General features: G+C 49.3%; 1 protein-coding gene across 3 annotated transcripts in view; it reads left to right on the top strand.

Moving 5' to 3' along the window:
• The window catches only part of map3k4 (mitogen-activated protein kinase kinase kinase 4), a 259054-nt gene that overhangs the window by 11299 nt on the left and 229258 nt on the right, over positions 1–18497 (top strand). The window lies entirely within an intron of this gene.

Here is an 18497-nt window from a genome sequence, read left to right as displayed (position 1 = left end):
CACACCTCGTTCTGTGCAGCCTGTTTTTTTCACACTGCGCGAACGCTCCCAACGCGCACGCGCAGCGTTGCCGGCAGGGAAAACAACTAATTTAAATAGTACCCGCCCCCTCCCACTTACAAAATCGGCGCGAGTGTAGGCTCCGCCCCCCTGCACGCCGCGCCAGGCAGACAAGGAGCTGCAGAACGCTCGAGAATCGCGATTTTTTTTTTAGGCGCCGTTTTAGGCGCGAAAAACGGGCGCCCAGCTCGGAGGGGCGCCCGTTTTTTTTCTTGTGGAAACTTGGGCCCATTATTCTCTTTCCCTAGGATGCTACGCAGCTGTGACTTTAACCCATTGATCTGTAGGGCCAGCTGCACATCATCCAGGCTGTTCATGACGGATGCCCCAGTGTTAAATCCGGTGAAAACGTCATTCATGACCCCCACTGCGTTGTCGGCCCCGCTCGGTTGTATCTTCTTGTCTATATAGGTTCGCCACATTGACGTCCCCAAAGTCCAGTTCGTAGAAGCTCCTGAACATTTCCTTCAGTAGAGCTCGGTACAACAACTCGGTTTCTCTGGGGCAGAAGGCGGGTAGGCGAACTTCTGTCAGGTTTAGAACTACTGAAGCAACAGCATAATGTACTCCCTGGTATACTAACTTATCTGTCGGTACTAACACTAACCCATTCCCAGGTCCCCTAGTGATGGGCGGACATCCATAACTGTCAATGGGCTTGGGCGTGGGCAGGGGTTTCTTCACCTGAGCCAGCAGCTCGGTGGCGTTGACTGGTACCCGGAAGCGAGGGAGCACACAGTCTTCCCTGCTGCGATCCCATTCCATCCCCTTCCCCGAGTCCTTCCACCATCTGGCAAAGGCAATGGACAAACCTGCTGGGCACATCTGGGCCGACCCCCATAGGCATGTATAGATCCCCTGATCATGGGCCCACGATTTCTCCCAACCCAAAGGTATGTCCCCAACACACGTTAAACACACTCTCCTTCCCTCTGTCACCCTAACCCGGGACGTGGCCATCTCGATTTCGGGGCAAGGGATGGAGGCCTCCCCATAGGTAAAATTCTCGTGGTTCGAATACCAGGTGGAATTCGAACCCAACCACCCCGGCCATCTCTCCTTGTGGAAGTAGGTGGCCTGGCCTTCTGCCTCCATGATCCCTTCTCCCGTGGTCACGATTGCCGCCCTGTATGTCAAAGACATCTCGATGTCGAGTTTCTGTCCAGTGCAGGTCCCCAGGTAGGTAAATAACATCGCGATGGTCCGGAGCATCTTCTGGAACGCAAGATTGAACACAGTCTTGCCTGAGACTTCTTCAGGCTCGACTGGAGTAACATCACAAAATAAAAAACACCATCCCCTCACTTTAAAATCTCCCTAAACTATATACAGAACACCGGGCTATATACAATGCCACCTGTCTCTGATACTGACTTGGCTTTGTTGGCCATCTTGCTGACCTTACCCCAGGAGCCGGACTGCCCCCTTTTATAGGGCTTGCAGGAGGACTTCATTTTAAAGACCTGCTTCCATTTCAGTGAGCCCTTCGGTGTCTGGGATCTTTCCCGGGTCTTTCGGTAGTGTCCCTTTTACCGCACAGAGTCTACCACTCTTGTGCTTCTTTTCTCGTCTGACTCTGGGATAGGCGGGAAAGTATACAGGGGACCAAGGCATCCTAGGCTGCCTCACTCTGGAACTACGCCTAACCAGGGGCGCGGAGTCCCATGTTACAGGCTGCACCCCTTGGTCCTCCCACTGGTCTATCCCTTCCTCTACCAGCCCTGTCGTTATACTGCACAGGGCTCCCTTCTCCTGTGCTAAGTCCCTTTCCTGCCTCTCAGGCTGTGCCACTTCACTCTGCTGTGTGATGGTCCTACTGTGGCAGTGGACTATTCCGGGTTGTGGGGCTTCGGGACCGGGGTTGACCTCTGTTACAGCCTCCACATCCATCGGAATGTCCTCTGCCTCCCGTGAGGTTTCTTTACCTGTGGGAGCCTTCCTTTTTCCTGCCCTAGTAGAGTCGAACCGCTTGTATTGGTTTATGTGGTACCACTTTACCCGGCAGGGTAATTGGACCGCATAAACCATAGGGCTTGCCTTGTCCACTATATTGTAGGGTCCCATGTACAGTGGCTCGAACACCCCCACCCTGGCGAAGCTACATACCATGACCTGGTCGCCTATTTCCCAGTCATGGTGGCTACGGGGTTCCAGCAGCAGCTTGTTACTAAAGTGCTGTCTTCCCATGTTGGTGGCTGCCTGCCAGTGAATCTGCTGCAGCTGTTCCAGCAGATTCCTAGCAAAGCGGTCTCGGTTAGCTTCCTGAAGCTGTCCTCCGGTGGGACCCAGCACCAATGTGTGTACTGGGGTCCTCATGGACCCCCCAGTCATCAGCTCGTGGGGTGAATACCCTGTGCTTTTCGACTAACAGGCTCGGATCCCCATAAGGACCAGTGGCAAGACCTCTACCCATCAGTTGGGTGAATTCCCTGTCTCCTTGCGGAGCCTTTCCTTGATGGTGCGGTTGAGACGCTCTACAGGGCCTGAGGACTGGGGGTTGTATGCCACATGCCACCGTGCTTTAATCCCCAGTACCTTTAAGGTGGCCTGCATCACCCGGCCGGTGAAGTGGCTTCCCTGATTGGACTCCACAAACTGCGGCAGACCCCACCTTGAGAACACATCCCGGACCAGGATCTTGGCTGTCCCCAATGCAGTAGCTGTTCGGCAAGGGAAGGCTTTCACCTATTTGGAGAATACATCCACCAGCACTAGACAGTACTTGTACCCCCCCCGGGTGGTTGGTAGGGGCCCTATGTAGTCGATTTGGATCGGCTGCCATGGTCCCTCTACCTGCCTGATGTGTCCCATGGATGCCTTTCTCTTCTGAGGGTCTGGGTTGTTGGCTGCACGCACCAGACAGGCTGCACAGAAATCATGGACGTTGTTCCGGAGATCTGGCCACCATGCTGCCTGTTCCACCTTCTGCCAGGTGGACTCTGACCTGGGGTGTCCCGCACTTGGACCCTCATGGGCCAGTTGTAGGAACTCCCGCTGGTGTTGTGCTGGAACCACCCACTTAACCCCTTTAAACAGCATCCCTTCCTTGACAGCTATATCTGCGGCACTGTATGGGCTCTCTGCCTTTTCTCCACTTAAGATGGTTGCTATGGCAGCCTTGAGGACGGGGTCCTGCGCCCGAACCATTCTCGGGTCCGGGGCCCTGCGCTCCCTTGTTTCCCTGGCTTGCCTCTAGCTGCTATCACCCTGCCTTTCTCATATGTCTTGGCTCCTTCTCTGGCCAGGAGGTCCGCCCGCTGGTTATCCTCTGCCCTGGGCTTCATCTTAGAATGTGCCTTAACCTTGTGGATGTAGACGTCCCTATTGTTCCCTAGGGCTGCCACCATCCTTACTAGCAGGGTTTTGGTTACCAGGGGTTTCCCACCTGCGGATGTGTACCCCCCTGCGTGACCAAATAGCCAGATACTCTGTACACGAATTGCAAGTAAACATACTGTCCGAACAAATCGTGTACGGGTGGGGAATTCCTCGGGGTGAGTCACCACGTACATCACCGCTGACAGTTCAGCCTGCTGGGCGCTCAGGGTGCTGGGGAGTTTAAACGCCAAGGCTATACCTACCTCGGGATCCCAAACTTCGCAACCCGTGAGTCTTGTACCCGCGGACACCGAACTGGATCCATCGAAGTAGATCTCATGGCCTGTGGGATGTACCCCTGCCCGAAATCCAAAGTTGGTGTCCCAAACCCCTTCTTCTGAGCATCTGTGTGGTTCCCCTGCATATATGAGGTTAGCTGTGAGCCTGGGCTCGCAGAGGCCCCTGACCCTGATTGCCATTTGGGAGAGGAGGAGGGTTCAGCGAGTGATTCTGGTATTGTTGACTGTTCCATCCTTTATTCTCCCATCTAACAACATCTGGGTCGGGGTGTGATGGGTGAGGAGTGTGATAGGGGATACTCCTGTGAAAACCTGTGCTCTTTTCACAGCCCAGTGAGTGGCTAACAGATGCCTTTCACAGTTGGAGTATCCCTTCTCCACCTCTACAAGGACTCTATATAGAGGAGTACACCTCCGGTCTCAGCTGTCCGTGCCTTTCCTGTAAAAGCACTGCACTCAGACTGTCCCCACTGGCTGCTACTTCTAAATAGAAATCCTTTCCCCATCAATAGCCCCCAGTGCAGGTGCCTTCTGCAGGTTCTGTTTCAACTGAAGAAATGCAGCTTGGCAGCCTTGATCCCACTCCCACTCGACCCCTTTGTGTAGGAGCCTGAGTAGAGGGGCTGCGGTTGCTGCATAATCTTCTATGAAATCTCAACAGTAGCCTGTGATCCCTAAAAAAGATCCGACTCCGGATACGGTGGTTGGTACCGGGAGTTCCTGCACGGCTTGCTTTCGGGCCTCATCTATACCTTGTTCCCCCGCTCTGAGTGTTAGACCCAGGAATTTTACTTCCTTTAACCCTATCTGGGCCGCCTTGGGTTTGACCTTAAAACCCCCCTCCTTGAACACAGCCAACAGTTCTGCCAGCAGGGGACCATGATCTTTACTGTTGTCAGTGAAAAGGAGCAGGTCGTCCACATACTGCACCAACTGTTGCAGCTGGCTGAAGCTCTTTAAACAGTTCGCCATGCACTAGTGGAAGATGCTTGGACTGTTGTGAAATCCCTGAGGGAGGCAGCTCCAAGTATATTGCTGTTCCTTAAAGGTGAAAGCAAACTTTTACTGGTCCTCTCTCCTCACAGGGATAGACCAGAAGCCATTTGAAATGTCTAGGACTGTGAAGGTGGTTGCAGACGCAGGGATTTCCCTGATCAGGTCTGCCACTGCTGCCACTGTAGGAGTACAAGCTGGGATGTTTCTGTTCAGCACCCGGTAGTCCCTCCACGAGTTGTCCGGTTTTCTGACCGGCCACAGGGGAGAGTTCACATGCGTGGCTATGGGTCTCAACACACCCTGCTCCACCAGTGAGCTCAGTGCCATCTCCAAGTCAGCTTCTGCCTCTCTCGGGAAGTTATACTGCCTCTGAGGTCGGGACATGGGATCCCCATCTATCCTGACCTCTACTCTGGTGACTCTCCCACAGTTGTGTTTGTGGATGGCAAATGCTGCGAGACTGGCTCGCACATAGGCCCTGTACTCTGCCGGGGTGTCCCTGACCAGAAGCTCTAAGTCATAACCCCCTTTTGGCTTCACAGTACACAGAGCCCCTTTGTCTTGTATCCTTTCTATAAGCATGACCTCGTTGTTTGTACCTGGGTCCACTGTTCCCTATAAGCAGTGATTTCACAGATTCCACCAGGATCTGGTTTGCTGTAATGAAGTCTGCCCACAATATATCTTTGTTAGCCTGCTTCCACCTTATCAGGACGCACTTCCATTTGGTGGTCAGTGCTCCCAACTTAAGGGTCAGTGGGATCGAAAAATACCCTGTTCTTTCATTCCCCGTGAAGCCGACTAGCTCGTAGGGCACACCGCTGGACAGGGGCGAGGAGGCCGGGCCCTCTGTGTGGACAAGGGTGCTTGAAGCCCCCGTGTCCAACAAGTAAGTTCCCTGGTTCCCCTCCACCTCCATTTTCACCCACGGTCTTCCCCACGAGTCATCGTCCAGCGGACACAAGTAGGCAGGCTTGGTGGGTGCTAGTCATGGTTCTTGCCATATGGGAGCTGTGGGGATCTCTACCCACCGCTACATTGATACGGCCGGGACCTGTCAGCAGCTGCCTGAGGGTTTCTACAGTGGTTTCAAACACTGTTGTGGCACCCGCTTTCTCATTACCCGGTTTCACCTCCGTGGGTGTTTTTACTTCTTTCACGCGGTAGGGGTTGGCCCTGCAGTTGTTGCGGTAGTGGCCAGGCTTACTGCACCCGTAACACCCCCCCCTTCTATCGGGAGGATGTCCACCCTCCTGATGCCACTCTCTCCTGGGAGTTTGGTTGGGTTGCACCGCATGCACCCGACCGTTTACTGTTTTCTCTGGCTTCCCCTCTTCCTCCCCATCCCGCCGCCGTGCAGCAGCCAGTCTGCCTATCACGATGGCTTCGGTGAGATTGGGGTCTCCCAGGATGAACCAGAGATCTGCCCTTTCCTTGACACTGGGCAGGCTGTTCGCAATTATGGTGTGAAACCATGCTTCCCTTTGGTCCGCTGTAAGGTTGTTCCTGACAAGCAGGCCACCACATGCTGTGCTGTAGACCAGCCATAACCTTTCCACGTATATCTGTGGGGCCTCTCCTGCTAACTGCCGTGTTTTCATTATCCTTTCAAAGCGACTCCCTTCATTCCACCCCATGGCCTCTAGGGTAGCCCTTTGTAGTGCTGCGAGGGTGCTTTGTCCTCCGCGACAATCTGGGGGAAGAACCTGGTAGATCTTCCCGTCAATGGAAAAAAGGAGCACTTTAACTGCTTTCGCGTTATCACATGTGTTCATGTCCACTGTCTGCGCTATCTCCAGGAAGTGAGCATACGGATCTCCCAGTCTAGTGAGCTTTGGGATATGTGACACCATGGCCTTTAATGCAGCAACTGAATGTGGAATGATAAACTCGCTGTCCAACGGTCCTTGGGGTTGTGCACCTTGTGGGGGACCGTACTTCCTCTGCACAGCCGGGCACATCGGTCCCACGACAGACACCACCACTGGCTCCCCCCTTTCCTCAGCCTCAACTGTCTCTGAATTTAAATCTGCAGACTCGACCCTTTCTGCGAATGTCCCATACCCCTTTGGCTGGACCGGCTCTATCTGGCCGATCCCATGCCCTGTAGGTTTCTTGGGCTGCACCCTCTGATCCTCCGTTAGGCCTGCCGGACACACTACCAGCGCCTCAGGAGGCGGTCGACTGTCCTCTGCCGCCGGATCCTCTTCCACTCCCCAATACCTTGACTCGTTGGTTGCCTCCCTGGGCCCCAACAGACAGACTGCCCCCTTTACCTGGGACAGAGCCTGGAGGTGGGATTGGATCCGCTTATGGCAGGGCGCATGATCTGCCTTCTCATGGCTTATTTCGGTGTTAACTTTATAGGCTGTGCGCAAATCCCTTAATTGGACCTGAAGCTCTTGGACCTGCTGGGCATAAGCTGCACTCTGCTCCCTGTACTTCTGTTCTGTAGCCCGTGACACCGTAACCTGACTCTGCAGGTACTCCTGATGGTTGCGGAATGTTTCCTCTAACCGTGCCCTTCTTTCCTTTCCTCTATTAGCTCTTCTGTGACCTTAGTACCGCGGCCCCCTGGCCGCTGAGGTGATAACGGCATTGTTTAATTCCTCCTGTAATTTTCCTACCTGGAGGTCTAACTCCCGAACCTACCTAGTTAAACATATCAGCCAAATTGCCTTTTCTACCTTTTTGTTATGTGTAGGCCCTTCTGTCCACTGGGCTGCCGCGTCCGCTGGAGGTGGCGCCCTGGTCAGGTTCTGAACCCATGTTTTGGCAAAATTGACCTTGGAGAAAACATATTCTGTGATTCTCTCCTCCATTTTAGATTTTTCCAGTACCACCCTCAGGGTAGTAAGCTCATTCTCCCACTGAGCTCCAACCTGGCTTGCAATGAGTGTAGGGGGTTTTTCTGCCCAATTACGGGGGTCTTTGGTGGCTGTTGGTATTTTGGACCTCTCTGTCCCTTCCAGGGGACGGTCCAGCAGCTTATGGCTCGCTGACCACTAAACTGGCGGTTTCGAAGCGCCCAGCACCCCTATCTGGTTCTAACCTCAGAATTTTGGTGGATTATGAGCTTCCACAAGCGAAAATAAAACACTCAGAGACAAGTGGTCCTTGGAACGAAAACAAAACGGGTAAGTCCAATTTATTAACCACGGTAAGTTTCCAACAAGGTCAAACTTCATCAAAACACATATCTGACAAACACTTATAAACTATGAAAATCTGTGGGAAGAAACGGACACAACGAAAACCTTACACAATTTTATCTTTACAAGACATTTCCAACACCACCCCCACCCCCCTTTTTACTTGACTGATCTAGGCTGACAGTTGGGAAAAGAAACCCCAGGATAATACTTACGATCCCCTTTGACGGTTATTTTTTTTAGCCTTAGGATGGTTGGTTTACGGGGTAGCTGGAGTGAATGTTGCCTCTCCCAGTTACTTCGGTCTCCGGTTCTTCAGCTGGTTGGCCTCGGAGCGTTGTTCGGTATGCGGCTCGGCTTCTTGAGACGATGTTGGGCCTCTCGGTAGTTGGGTTGTATATTCTGCACACAAGTCGAGACCAGGGCCCGTTCGATGGTAGGTTTCCCAGCCGGTAACAGTCCGTCTCCGTTCTCTCTCAGTTTCTGTCTGTCTGTGACTGCTACTGCTCCTCGACTCCTTCTCCTGCTGCACCAGCTGCTTCTCCCCTCTCGGTGGTTCCGTAGGTCCTATATTTGTATCCAATTTAGTTCTGGCCTTTTCGCACCCAAACTCAGTTGGTGGTCCATTGTGTAAGTTTGGGCGGGGAGATAGCTTTGAATATTTAATCAGAAGATATCACAGGTAAAGATAGGTGTGAGGACAGGTGTATTGTTTCAGTGCACATTGGTGCCTCAAAGTCTGCTGGTCCATTGTAACAGTCCTGGGAATCAATTGGTTTGGGCCTCCCCTTTTGATGGGCCATCACCGCAGTGATCTCAGGACTATTGTCCACTGTCCATATTAATTAGGTAGATGATAGTCCACATTCATAATTTGATTAGGGGTGAGTCATATTTTCGAACTGGGCCGGGTAGTCCCCATTGGTTGAGGATTTCCCCGCTTCAGGCCCGACTCGACCCCTATTGGCCTGCCAGAATGCACTTTTCCCCCATTGGCCAGTGCCTCTGTCTTGCTTGTGAGCCAGACGCCACAGTGTCTGTATCCGCCCACACGTTTCCCAGCCTGCCTGGTCTGAGGATTTTACTTGGCCAAAAATGTTCATTTAAAATGTATAGGACGATCCCATTCTTAGTTTTCTTGTCCTTGGGGTGTTCCAATAAAATGCGGCCGTGGATTTTCAAACCTTATGACTGCACCAAGTGCTCGCTGACCTACATTGGCTCCCAGTTAAGCAACGCCTCGATTTCAAAGTTCTCATCCTTATTTGCAAATCCCTGTATGTCCTCGCCTCTGCCCATCTCTGTAATCTCCTTCTGCCTCACAAACCCCCGAGATGTCTGCACTCCTCTAATTCTGCCCCTTTGAGCATCCCTGAATATAATCGCTCCACCATTGGTGGCCGTGCCTTCTGTTGCCTGGGCCCCAAGTTCTAGAACTCCCTGCCTAAACCTCTCTTTTCTCCTTTTAAGATGCTGCTTAAAAGCTATCTCTTTTATCATCTGTAATTTGTTCGTATGTGGCTTGGTGTCAAATGAATTTGTTTTGTCTTATAACACCTCTGTGAAGTGCCTTGGGATGTTTTACTATGTTGAATACATAAATATAAGATGTTGCAGTGAATGAACGTAGCTGAACAGACTGAGGGTGGTGGAAGTGGGTAAACAAACAGGAGCAACTGAAAGCCAGAGTGGGTGCTGTTTTTTCTTTTCTTTTTCAGTAAGTAACATTTAGCATTGTTGCCAAATTAAGTTTATCTAAGGGTTAAGTCATGGCAGGAGAGCTCGGACACGTGTTATGCTCCTCCTATACTATGTGGAAAGTCAGGGACGCTTCCGGTGTCCCTGACGACTACGTGTGCGGCAAGTGCCTCCAGCTCCTGACAGAGACTGCATTGCGGCCCTGGAGCTGCGAGTGGATTTACTCTGGAGCATCCACGATGCTGAGAATGACGTGAATAGCACGTTTAGCGAGTTGGTCTTACCGCAGGTAATGGGTACACAGCCAGATAGTAAATGGGTGACCAACAGGAAGAGCAGTGCAAGGAAGGTAGTGCAGAGGTCCCCTGCGGTCATCCCCCTACAGAACAGACACACTGCTTTGGGTACTGTTGAGGGGGATGATTCATCAGGGGCGGGCAGCAGCAGCCAAGTTCATGTCTCCGTGGGTGGCTCTGCTGCACAGGAGGGCAGGAAAAAGAGTGGGAGAGCGAAAGTGATAGGAGATTCGATTGTAAGGAGAATAGATAGGCGTTTATGCGGCCGCAACCGAGACTCCAGGATGGTATGTTGCCTCCCTGGTGCAAGGATGTCTCGGAGCAGGTGCAGGACATTCTGAAAAGGGAGGGTGAACAGCCAGCTGTCGTGGTGCATATAGGTACCAACGATATAGGTAAAAAAAACGGGATGAGGTCCTACGAGACGAATTTAGGGAGCTAGGAGCTAAATTTAAAAAGTAGGACCTCAAAAGTAGTAATCTCAGGATTGCTACCAGTGCCATGTGCTAGTCAGAGTAGGAATCGCAGGATAGCTCCGATGAATACGTGGCTTGAGGAGTGGTGCAAGAGGGAGGGATTCAAATTCCTGGGACATTGGAACCGTGGGACCAGTACAAACTGGACGGTCTGCACCTGGGCAGGACCGGAACCAATGTCCTGGGGGAGTGTTTGCTAGTGCTGTTGGGGAGGAGTTAAACTAACATGGCAGGGGGATGGGAACCTATGCAGGGAGACAGAGGGAAATAAAATGGAGGCAGAAGCAAAAGATAGAAAAGAGAATAGTAAAAGTGGAGGGCAAAAAACAAAAAGGACCACATGATAGCAAAATTCTAAAAGGGCAAAGTGTGTTAAAAAGACAAGCCTGAATGTGCTTCAATGCGAGGCGCATTCGGAATAAGGTGGACGAATTAACTGCGCAGACAGCAGTTAACGGATATGATATAATTGGCATCACGGAGACATGGCTCCAGGGTGACCAAAGCTGGGAACTCAACATCCAGGGGTATTCAACATTTAGGAAGGACAGGCAGAGAGGAAAAGGAGGCAGGGTGGCGTTGCTGGTTAAAGAGGAAATTAATGCAATAGTAAGGAGGGACATTAGCCTGGATGATGTGGAATCGGTATGGGTGGAGCTGCGGAATACCAAAGGGCAGAAAACGCTAGTGGGCGTTGTGTACAGACCACCAAATAGTAGTAGTGAGGTTGGGGACAGCATCAAACAAGAAATAAAGGATGTGTGCAATAAAGGTACAGCAGTTATCAACATATTGATTGGGCAAACCAAACTGGTAGCAGTACGGTGGAGGAGGATTTCCTGGAGTGTATTAGGGATGGCTTTCTAGACCAGTATGTCGAGGAACCAACTAGAGAGCTGGCCATCCTAGCTAGACTGGGTGATGTGTAATGAAAAGGGACTAATTAGCAATCTTGTTGTGCGAGGCCCCTTGGGGAAGAGTGACCATAATACGGTAGAATTCTTTATTAAGATGGAGAGTGACACAATTAATTCAGAGACTAGGGTCCTGAACTTAAGGAAAGCTAACTTCGACGGCATGAGGCGTGAATTGGCTAGAATTGACTGGCAAAGGATACTTAAAGGGTTGATGGTGGATAAGCAATGGCAAACATTTAAAGATCACATGCATGAACTTCAGCAATTGTACATCCCTGTCTGAAGTAAAAAATAAAACGGGGAAGGTGGCTCAGCCGTGGCTAACAAGGGAAATTAAGGATAGTGTTAAAACCAAGGAAGAGGCATATAAATTGCCGAGAAAAAGCAACAAACCTGAGGACTGGGAGAAATTTAGAATTCAACAGAGGAGGACTAAGGGTTTAATTAAGAGAGAGTACGAGAGGAAACTTGCAGGGAACATAAAAACTGACTGCAAAAGCTTCTATAAATATGTGAAGAGAAAAAGATTAGTGAAGACAAACGTAGGTCCCTTGCAGTCGGATTCAAGTGAATTTATAATGGGGAACAAAGAAATGGCAGACCAATTGAACAAATACTTCGGTTCTTTCTTCACGAAGGAAGACATAAATAACCTTCCGAATGTACTAGGGGACAGGGGACAGTGGGTCTAGTTAGAAGGAGGAACTGAAGGATATCCTTATTAGGTGGGAAATTGATGGGATTGAAGGCTGATAAATCCCTGGGGCCTGATAGTCTGCATCCCAGAGTACTTAAGGAAGTGGCCCTAGAAATAGTGGATGCATTGGTGATCATTTTCTAACAGTCTACCGACTCTGGATCAGTTCCTATAGACTGGAGGGTAGGTAATGTAACACCACTTTTGAAAAAAGGAGGGAGAGAGAAAATGGGTAATTATAGACCGGTTAGCCTGACAGCAGTAGTGGGTAAAATGTTGTAATCAATCATTGAGGATGAAATAGCAGCCCATTTGGAAAGCAGTGACAGGATCGGTCCAAGTCAGCACGGATTTATGAAAGGGAAATCATGCTTGACGAATCTTCTGGAATTTTTTGAGGATGTAACTAGCAGAGTGGACAAGGGAGAACCAGTGGATGTGGTGTATTTGGACTTTCAAAAGGCTTTTGACACGGTCCCTCACAAGAGATTTGTGTGTAAAATCAAACCGCATGGTATTAGGAGTAATGTACTGACGTGGATAGAGAACTGGTTGGCAGGCAGGAAGCAGAGAGCCGGGATAAACGGGTCCTTTTCAGAATGGCAGACAGTGACTAGTGGAGTGCCACAGGGCTCAGTGCTGGGACCTCAGCTCTTTACAATATACATTAATGATTTAGATAAAGGAATTGAGTGTAATATCTCCAAGTTTGCAGATGACATTAAACTGGGTGGCGGTGTGAGCTGTGAGGAGGATGCTAAGAGGCTGCAGGGTGACTTGGACAGGTGAGGTGAATGGGCAAGTGCATGGCAGATGCAGTATAATGTGGATAAGTGTGAGGTTATCCATTCTAAAAAAAAAACATGAAGGCAGAATATTATCTGAATGGCGGCAGATTAGGAAAAGGGGAGGCGCAACGAGACCTGGGTGTCATGGTTCATCAGTTATTGAAAGTTGGCATGCAGGTACAGCAGGCTGAAGAATGCAAATGATATGTTGGCCTTCATAGCTCGGGGATTTGACTATAGGAGCAGGGAGGTCTTACTACAGTTGTGCAGAGCCTTAGTGAGGCCTCACCTGGAATATTGTGTTCAGTTTTGGTCTCTTAATCTGAGGAAGGACGTTCTTGCTATTGAGGGAGTGCAGCGAAGGTTCACCAGACTGATTCCAGGGATGGCTGGACTGTCATATGAGGATCAACTGGGCCTTTATTCACTGGAGTTTCGAAGGATGAGAGGGGATCTCATAGAAACTTACAAGATTCTGACGGGACTGGACAGGTTGGATGCCGGAAGAATGTTCCCGATGATGGGGAAGTCCAGAACCAGGGACATAGTCTTAGGATAAGGGGTAGGCCATGTAGCACTGAGATGAGGAGAAACTTCTTCACTCAGAGAGTTGTTAACCTGTGGAATTCCCTGCCGCAGAGAGTTGTTGATGCCAGTTCATTGGATATATTCAAGAGTGAGTTAGATATGGCCCTTACGGCTAAGGGGATCAAGGGGTATGGAGAGAAAGCAGGAAAAGGGTACTGAGGGAATGATCGTTCATGATATTGAATGGCAGTGCAGGCTCGAAGGGCTGAATGCCCTACTCCTGCACCTATTTTCTATGTCTCAAATAAAGCAATGTAACTGAGTACTGTAGATGTGAGTAAGTGTGACAGTCTCTTTATTCTAACTCCAGAGTGCTGGTACAGCATGGGAGGCCTGCTTATATACAGCAGGCCTCCCATGCTGTATATAAGCAGGCCTCGCAAGGGATGCTGGGATCCCTTGAGACTCCAACAGATACGCCTTCTGGTGGCAGTAGAATGCTGGTTACATAGGGTTGCATACATAACAGGAGCAAAGTTCAAAAAGCGAAGGCACAAAAGGAAGCAAGAACAGTCATGCTTGGGATCGGAGAGTTTAAAACAGCACCAACAGCTGACACTGGTGAGAACCAACGAGCATGATTAAACAGAGGAACGCTATACAAAAACGAAGGTTATTGGAGAGGGAAAATGGGCAGCAAATATATTGCAAGTGAAGCACTCAAAAAAAAACCCAGAGGAGCAGGAAGGGCAAAAGTAAATTAAAGTGGAGCCAACAGCAAGTTAAACTGGAAGGAAAGTTTATAGAAAATTAGGGCCAGTGGCAGGAAGCAGGATTGTGCCTCCTACTAGAGCACATTAGGAATCAATACAGGAGCATTACTGGACGAACTTAATGTGGTAAGCTGAATTGGGAGCAAAAAAAAAAATTATTGAGGTGAGCGGGAGGTGAAACGGGGTGAAACAGTTTGGGGCTGGGGCGGGGGAGTCGGGTTCGATTGGCGGAAGAAAGCACAGCCGCGCCCCAAAGCAGCAATTTAATAATATTTTTTAAAAAGCGAAGAAGTATCAGTTTGTTTTTAATGTGCTGATAAATGATGAGTATAGCTCGGAGCCCAGCTAAGAGGAGAGGAGCTATAGGCAGTGTGCTGGAATGGGGCAAGACTGGTCAGGCAAGCTCAGACATTGGTGCGAGGCCAAGAGAGGAATTAAGTGGCAGGCTGCCGCACAGGGAGCTGCACACTTGATGGACATGTTGTGAGGTTGGGCAGAGGCTGGGCCAGGGATAAGTTTTAGCCTGCAGTCGGGGCATTAAGAGCGGAGCGGAATCCAAGTGGGAATATCTGCGAGGCAGAGTGACGCCAGGCGGAGACATTTCTTAAGTTGTCCACAGGAGTACCAGGGCAGTGTGGGAATTAATTTTCAATTGGTTGCGGGGCTGGGTGGAGAATATCAATACAAAATTAAAAGTTTAAAAATATGAAGATTGAAAGCAGAAGAGAAGGAACGTGACCCGCTAACTTTGGAAATGAAGTCAGAGACTGGAGTCGTCGGGCCACTTAATGTCCAAAACTTCGACTGTAGTTGTTCAATGTCGCAGCAAAACTCAATGGTAAAACTTAGCATAGCAATTTACAATAGGAAAAGTTGACAGACAAGTGTGATCAAAAATCATGAACGGGAAGTATGCTTTGTGGACAGTGAAGGTACTCCCTGTGCAAGATTTTTAATGTACACATGTGCACACATATCCTATCTGCTGCGCTTCAAATGTCACACTATCTAATGACAGTGTGACGTACACGCTTTGGAGAGGTGGGGTCGAGGGATTAGTATGGTGAAGCAAAGGCAGTCATTTAGAATGTGTGGACAGACCCACCAGGAGCAGAGAATATTGGAGCCACAATGCCTTGTATCCCTTAATTGATCTACGTATGAGCTCATCCAGTGTTTACTTAGCATCAATTAAAGTTTGCAAATGTTCACACCAAAGAACCAAATATTGCACTTTTAACTTGAGTAACAAGAACCAGAGGCAAAAAGGATCAATGGATGCTGAGCATTGAAGCCTCAGGAGAGGTGACTCAAAAGCTTGTTGAACAGGTGGGTTTTCAAGGAGTGCCTTAAAAGTGGAGCGAGAGAGTCTGAGAGTCTGAGGGTTTTAGGGAGGGTAAATGATACGGAGGTGGAAGTAGGCATCTGTGTGGTCTGCCAGAAAAATAATTCTGGACCCATCATGGTAATGCCCCAACTGAGGCCCCCTGCCCCTGTCGGACCATTCCAGCATCTGCAGGTTGATTATATATCTCTTCCTTCATGCCAAGGATACACTAACATTCTTGTCATGGTCGACAGATTCTCTCGTTGGGTAGAAGCTGTCCCAACTAAAAGAGCCACAGCCAATCACACTGCAAAGGTCCGTGCAGCAGAGCTGGTCTCCAGTTGTCTTGGTTAATCCTTGCTACTGGACCAAGACCTAGCTCTGTCAAGCCCGTGTGGTGGCTGGTGTGCAACGGCAACCCCACATTAAAAAAAATTCACGCACAGGCATCTTCCACCCTTCAGGATTTAGTTCGGACCTGGAATTTTAGGCCCATCATTGAAACACCTGTGAACTTTTTGACGTGGAAGCAAGTCATCCTCGATTCGAGGGACTGCCTATGATGATGACTAGTTATAGCCTGCCAATCTGGAAATGACCCGTTTATCCCCACTCTCTTTTCTATCTGTCAACCAATCCTTTATCCATGCTAATACATTATCCCCAACCCCATGTGCCCTTATCTTGCTTTTATGCGAATGACTTTTGGAAATCCAAATATACTAGATCCACTGGTTCCCCTTTTTCTACCCTGCTAGTTACATCCTCAAAAATATTCGTAGTCATGCTCTTCACATTCTCCCCCCTCTTGCTCCCTCGATTCTGACATCGGGAGCATAGTTGTGGGATTAACCGGGCTGGCCCGGACGATATGGAGATTAGGAGCTTCCAAAACTGCTGTCCAGTGAGTCCATCTAGCTGCCGTCACCTGAGACGTTCTATTCATAGACAGCAAAACCTGTACGGTGTGGGGACACTTGACAATCAGCTTTTGGTCGAGGACTAGACCCGCAGTGATCATTACCACTCGACATGTAGTTTCCATGGCTCTTAGGCAACTTCCCCATCCGAGGGCTACCGCATCCAGTTTTGCCGAATAATAGCCAATAGGTCTTTGCTGATCCCCATGTTCTTGTGTCAGTATAGCTGTCATATATCCTCCTTTCTCATGGACAAACAGGGTAAATGGCTTACCACTGTCGAACCTCCGGTGCCAGAGGCACCGACCAAAATCCATTGGCCATATCTATAACCGAGAAATATTTATGTTCTGGTTTGAGGACATTAAAAATGGTGGAGGGATCTGTGACCAAAGGAGCTTTTTGATCAATACACTGGTTAGCTTTCGACAGTCAAACGCCAAGTCTCATTAGATTTCTGTACCGGCCACACGGGGCTAGTGGAGGAGCTATGCGTTTTAATAAGCACCCCTTGTTTCTCCAATTGCTGAATAACCGGTAAGATTCCCGCGATGACAGTTGGACTGATGGGATACTGTTTCGTGCATGGAGGCTTGATCCCGGTAAATGACGCAGGCTCCATCTGGAGTAGGCCACAATCATTCTTATCTTTAGCCCATATTGGGTGTTCCTTCAATTCTTCTTTCTTCAAAGTTCTAATTGACCATGTCACCCGACCATCCTCAAAATGCAACAATGAATCTACTTGGATTAGAATGTCCATTCCCAAAAGAGGTTGATCGACTGGGCCTATCCAGACCGGCGTGGTTAGTTCATGTGGACCCAGCCCTATAAGTACCGGTGTTGTCCTTTTAATTTCCATTTTATGGCCCCCAACTCCATAGGCTGTACCATCCAACGACAAAAAGTCTCCATATTGTAGGGGTAAGCATGTTAATTCTGCCCCTGTGTCTAAAAGACAGTCCACATCCTTATCGCCCACCCTCACAGTTTTATATATATATATATATAGCCCATCTCCCCTTTGTTGTATTAGTGCGAGGAGGGGGGCCAGGGTGGGCTCTAATCATTTTTTGCTTTCCCAAGTAACTCCTTCTGTTGTTGTATTGTCAGTCGTTTAAATGCTTCTATGAGGTCGTTATCTTGTGACAAGCCTGGTTTGTTGGCTGAATTGTATCCCTGGCTGCGTCCTCTTCCCCGGCCGCGACCTTGTTGTTTTGCCCTGCCCAGTGACCTTCTTTCCCACAATAATGACATTTTCCGGGTAATTTTCCTAATAACTGTTTATCGGAATCCTGGGATTTCCATCCCACAGCCTGCAGGGCTCGGACTTTAGCTCCCATATCCCGATCTAATTGGTTACATCGATCCACCAATGCTGCAAAGGTAGTTCCTCTACCTTCCCAGTCCGGTAACACTACCTTAAGCATTTTGGACAGTTCTTGCTTTAGACCTGCCACGAAAGCTGCTTTCAGGGGTCCAAACACTTGTTCATCCATTTCCTCATCCGTATTATTCATACCCGAATGTTCTAGCCATGTGCATCTAAACTGCTCGTCATACTCCAGGACCTCCTCTGTTCCTTTCTGTTGGCAGGCTGCAATTTTTTCCCAGTCTGTCTTAGCTGGACTGAAGGCTTGCAGCCAGTGTTTAATCGCCTCCCAACCTGCATTTAATTCTTGCTCATCCTGCCCCAAAGCTTCTTCTACCTTGTGCAATTTTCTTCCTTGTGTTTTTGGCACCATTATGGTCAAAATTTGCACTCCGTCCCAGGGATGAAGTTGATATATATTTCTTAAGTGGTCCAGTTGGTCCCACGTTTTCACTCCCCCTTTCTTTGGATTGGGCAACTCCTTGGACCATTTATCAATTTTCTCTGGGTCTGCCGGATCATGAACTAAGTATTCTGCATACACCCTTTTCCTCGTTTTTTTGGTTCCGCCCTCATCCGCAGTCTCTTCTGATTTGACTACAACTCGTCTTTTTTTTAAACTGGGCAAAGCGCACCCCTAATTCTTCACCCTCCGACCCTGTATCGTCAGAGGATTCAGAATCCGTATCTATTCCTCGGTCGTGTCTTCGGGTTTGCGCTTTTAATTTATCCAAACATGGGTACCCTGGGAATTGACCGATACATTTTCCTTTTCCTATTACTGTCTCTTGACCTAATGATTTTTTCCATTCTTTAATTTCACCTTTAGGATCTTTAACTTCCGCTTCCGACTTTTCAAGTTCAAGTTTGTTCTGTCGGA

This window comes from Pristiophorus japonicus, chromosome 9, assembly GCF_044704955.1.
Source record: "Pristiophorus japonicus isolate sPriJap1 chromosome 9, sPriJap1.hap1, whole genome shotgun sequence".
NCBI classification, from domain to species: Eukaryota; Metazoa; Chordata; class Chondrichthyes; family Pristiophoridae; genus Pristiophorus; species Pristiophorus japonicus.
Note: the sequence above shows the minus strand (reverse complement) of the source record. Positions and strands in the feature narration are given on the sequence as shown.